Genomic DNA, 5,148 nt, shown 5'->3' with positions numbered 1-5,148 from the left:
CATTTTATTATACGGACGTATCAGTTAATATAGAAAATGTATATAAGTTACTAATTTATCGAACTATGTAAGCCACTGTTAGTAAAGCGGAAACAATTAAACACATTTTACAAAAAAAGTTAATGGGAATGCAATTCTCAAATAATATAAGCCATTGCAATATTGTTTTGATCAGCTAAATGGTAGCTGATTTGACATTATGATTTAGACCTCCCGTTTTAGAAATTCTGTCAGCGATATATAGCTGTTTATGACCAAATAAGACTATGGTTGAGGGGTGGTGATGAGGTTTCTTAATACAATATATTTTAGTTTTTGGCCTGGGGCGAAGCCCCTAGGCCAAAGTAGTTAAACCGTTTTTTGAAGTGAGCTGACTTGGCTGGCTGCCAAAACAACCGCGAATGAATGAATTTGGAAAAGTCCGATTTACCACTTGGCGGTCATTCATACGCAATCAAAGAAGAGGGACCTATACAAACAAATAGGTCCCTGCAAAGAAGTTCTCAATTACTCGCATTATGAATACATAACATCACTATATAACATGACAGTGTCATAAAACGTGTAAAAAATATTATTGAAGCAAAATTCCTAAGCATTGGATTCGGCAAAGTTTTTATTATTGTTTGCATATTCATGCGAGAATCTCACTTCCGTTTTATGAATGAAATTCCATTTTGATGACGATGTTCTACGTTTCTAATCACGTGACCAATTAGTGGCATTTGATTGGTTTACTTTTAATGAAACGCAAAACAACATACAACTGTTAGCAATTTTTGTATTCTTTTTCTTTTAAATGTCTGCAAACGTGACGACGGTTGGGGTTTTTGGTTGTGTAATTTGAATGTATTGGATTACGGCGAAATGTGTAAAAAGAGTGTGACTAGTGTCCACTTTTCGATTATAATTTTATAAGAAGTTGACACTGGCTCGATGGACTGCCGACTGCGACAATCAAAGACACGGTTGATCAGCTGTACAAAGGCGTAAAACCTCTTGTATCTTGATCATTTTGGTGAGAAGTAAGTAAAATCCTTTCTTTCCGATTTCCTTGGTATCGGGGGCTTCCGCCCCCAAAAACCCCGCGTTTTGATGGACTAAATGAATAAACATAGCGGACGAATTTTCTTTATCATTTTCTTAGCAACGAAACGTGCACCTGCTGAAAAGTTTTCTGGAATATGCACCAACATGTTAAACCTGTTCAAACATGGTTACAAAATAGTCATCTGCAATATTTTGGATGATGATTTTATGCATTTGTAACTAGCACATTAACCTTACACCGAACACAAAAACATGTATGTTTCCGGTTACACGCTTAAAACAATGAGGGTCAGTAAGTTTGGATATTTTTTTATATTTGGTTCGAAAATGTTCGGAATTTTTTGATGTTCGTACTCATATTGTACCAACACGATTCAAATAATTTAAATGAAAGTTACAAACAAAACAAATCAAGATATTACAGATATTACAGATACTGACCATCTTGTGATAATCAAGTACTGTTTCACACTGGAGGTTACCGCACAAAACAAATCAAGATATAACACATACTGACCTTCTTGTGATAATAAAGTACTGTTTCACACTGGAGGTTACGATTTCATTTAATAAAACACAGAAACATTTACATTTAAATGAATGCAGAGCTGTCAAGCTTCGCATCGAGGGAACGATTGGTTTTTATAATTAAATAATAAAAAAAACTACCGGAAATTAAATCACAATAATTTGAAATAATATTTAAAATGTATTAACATTTTATAACAAGTCTGGTTGTATTAGATATAAACATGACTCTGCCTTGTCATTGGATTTTTTCCCCTACCCTTAATTCCAAAATGGTGGAAGATAATGGCAGCTCTGCCTTCTTGTTAAGCCACTACGCTTGAGCAGACGGCCATTTTCAAAGATAGCGGCGAGGTTTAAACTTCAGGCCTTTTAAGATCTACATAGGGACCAAATAGTGTCAAACAATATCGTTGTTGTCCACTCGCGATTTTTTTATAAAAGAATTGCAGTCACGGGTAAACTCTGACGGTCGATCGGTAACAGGAAATAAACATAATTTTTGTTATGCCTTATACAATTAACTCTCCATTAAAACAGCTCGTAATGACTAATCTTAACCCTTTTACACTCCATTTTTAGCTCATCTGAGCACAACATACTCATGGTGAGCTATTGTGATCGCCATTTGTTTGTCGTGCATCATGCAGCGTCAACATTTACCTTGTTTACACTCTAGTGGCTACATTTATTGTCCATTCTTAATGAAACTTGTCTGTGGGTGTGTCTGTCCGAATATGCTGCGTCGCGTGAACCTCCAAAATGCTTGAGCTAAAGACATGCAACTTAACAGGAATATTGGTCAGCATGTTGTATATCCTTCAAGTCATGCACACCATTACTGACAGCTGTTGTCATTTTGCCATTAACTCAATATGTATGTAATCATGTTATACAGGATGAAGAAGAGCGTGACATCCTGGTAGGAAAGTCGAAAAGTCCGACAAAGATGAGATAAATTTACATACAGGATGCAACGGTGGACAGAGTAAAAGTGGCTTTGTGGAGAAACACCAACAAAGACGTCAGAACTGGGGATTACGTCAAAATCACTGATTTGACAATACACACTTACCAAACAAAGTACACAACTGAAACCAGCTTCAATTCTACCTACACAACTTCAGTTACTGTAAGTAAATATTGTGACTGCATACTTTAAGGATTTTTCAAATAATTTAGCTAAGATGCACTTATGGTGGGCAAAACACCATGACAAGTTGCCTATTTTTGTGCCCCCCCCCCAAAAGAAAAACCCTTGTCCGTCTGTTTGCTGTTCTTCTGTGCGTCTGAGTAAAGTTTGTGATATGCATATCTACACAAGTATAAGACCTTCACCCTTGAAACTTAATAAGATTATTGCTTAACACGTAAATTTTTGCACTTGTGGTTTTCCATTTGCTTTCAATATCTTAAAGCAGAGTAATGGCTCTCAACTTAGTAAAATTATACTTTAAAAAAGTTTGCGCATATCTATTAAAGTATAAGACCTACAGTCTTGACACTTCAAGAAAGAAAAGACCTACAGTCACTGTCTTGAATCTTTTTAGCATTATTGCTCACTATGTGAAGTTGTGCATCTGAGTTTTTTTTATGCCCCCCTTCGAAGAAGAGGGGGTATATTGCTTTGCTCATGTCGGTCGGTCTGTCGGTCCGTCCACCAGGTGGTTGTCAGACGATAACTCAAGAACGCTTGGGCCTAGGATCATGAAACTTCATAGGTACATTGATCATGACTCGCAGATGACCCCTATTGATTTTGAGGTCACTAGGTCAAAGGTCAAGGTCACGGTGACCCGAAATAGTTAAATGGTTTCCGGATGATAACTCAAAAACGCGTAGGCCTAGGATCATGAAACTTGAAAGGTAGATTGATCATGACTCGCAGATGATCCCTATTGATTTTCAGGTCACCAGGTCAAAGGTCAAGGTCCGGTGACCCAAAATAGTAAAATGCTTTCCAGATGATAACTCAAGAACGCTTATGCATAGAATCATGAAACTTCGTAGGTAGATTGATAATGGCTGGCAGATGACCCCTATTGATTTTCAGGTCACTAGGTCAAAGGTCACGGTGACCTGAAATAGTAAAATGATTTTCAAATGATATCTCAAGAACGCTTATGCCTAGGATCATGAAACTTCATAGGTACATTGATCATGACTCGCAGATGACCCTTATTGATTTTCAGGTCACTAGGTCAAAGGTCAAGGTCACGGTGACCCGAATAGTAAAATGGTTTCCAAATGATAACTGAAGAACGCTTATTCATAGGATCATGAAACTTCATAGGTAGATAGATCATGACTTGCAGATGACCCCTATTGATTTTTAGGTCACTAGTTCAAAGGTCAAGGTGACCCGAAATAGTAATATTGTTTCCGAATGATAACTCAAGAACGCTTATGGTTAGGATTAATGTCTGATGCTGCCTTATCCCTGAAAGGTAATGTTTGTATTGCCATATGAAGTATTTCCTTATTTTTCCAGAAAGTCGAACAACCAACTGTACATGTGACGGTTACAGTAATAGGTGCCTGTGTACAAGATGACGTTTCAGAACTTCTCCTCAGTGATGACTCTGTGAGGGCAATACCTTCACAATTATTAATGGCTGCCCTTCCACAAGAACTTGATGAAGACTTGGATCCAGAATCTTTCTTTGCAGAGAGAAAAACAAACTTAAGGCTGCAATTAAAAGGATCAGAAGTACTTTCAGTGAAACTTCAGTAAACTGTTATACATTTACATGACATTATGCAGCATTCCTAGTTTACCTTGTTTTTCATAGTGTTTTTTTTTATATAAATCTACTACTTTTTCATACATTTTACAACAAGCTCCTACTTTTCCTAGTTATGCCCCTCTTCGAAGAAGGGGGATATTGCTTTGCACATGTTAGTGTGTTGGTCTGTCTGTCCTTCCACCACATGATTGTCTGATGATAACTCAAGAACGCTTAGGCCTAGGATCATGAAACTTCATACGTACATTGATCATGACTGGCAGATGACCAACTATTGATTTTGAGGTCAATGGACACAGGTGAAGGTCATAGTGACTTGAAATAAGAAAATGGTTTCTAAATGTGACTCCAGAATGCTTACACTAGGATCATGAAACTTAATAGAGACATTGATCATGACCAGCATCTGACCCCTACTGATTTTCAGGTCAATAGGTCAAAGGTCAAGGTCACAGTGACCTGAAACAGTAAAATGGTTAACTGGAAATAGCAAAATGTTTTCCGAATCATAACTCAAGAACGCTTACCCCTGGGATCATGAAACTTCATAAGGGCATTGATCATAACTGGCAGATGACTCATTGATTTTCAGGTCACTAGGTCAAAGGTCACAGTGAAACGAGGCAGTAAAGTGGTTTACTGGAAATAGGAAAATGCTTTCCAGATGATAACTCAAGAAGGCTTACGCCTGGTATCATGAAACCATCACCACCTCCACCACCACCACAATGACAAAAAACGTATTCACACAATGGCTGCCGTTACAACTGACAGCCCATATGGGGGGCATGCATTTTTACAAACAGCCCTTGTTCTTTTTCAA

The 5,148-nt window shown here is 37.5% G+C and overlaps 1 long non-coding RNA gene across 1 annotated transcript; it reads left to right on the top strand.

Annotated features, from left to right (window-relative positions):
- Positions 1-682: 682 nt before the first annotated feature.
- Positions 683-4,332, top strand: LOC127871342 (uncharacterized). Its single transcript, XR_008045294.1, has 3 exons — positions 683-1,025; positions 2,477-2,710; positions 4,070-4,332. It is a non-coding gene; the product is annotated as an uncharacterized LOC127871342 (long non-coding RNA).
- Positions 4,333-5,148: the final 816 nt, after the last annotated feature.

This window comes from Dreissena polymorpha, chromosome 3, assembly GCF_020536995.1.
Source record: "Dreissena polymorpha isolate Duluth1 chromosome 3, UMN_Dpol_1.0, whole genome shotgun sequence".
Lineage (NCBI taxonomy): Eukaryota > Metazoa > Mollusca > Bivalvia > Myida > Dreissenidae > Dreissena > Dreissena polymorpha.
This window is presented reverse-complemented; position numbering and strand designations above follow the sequence as displayed.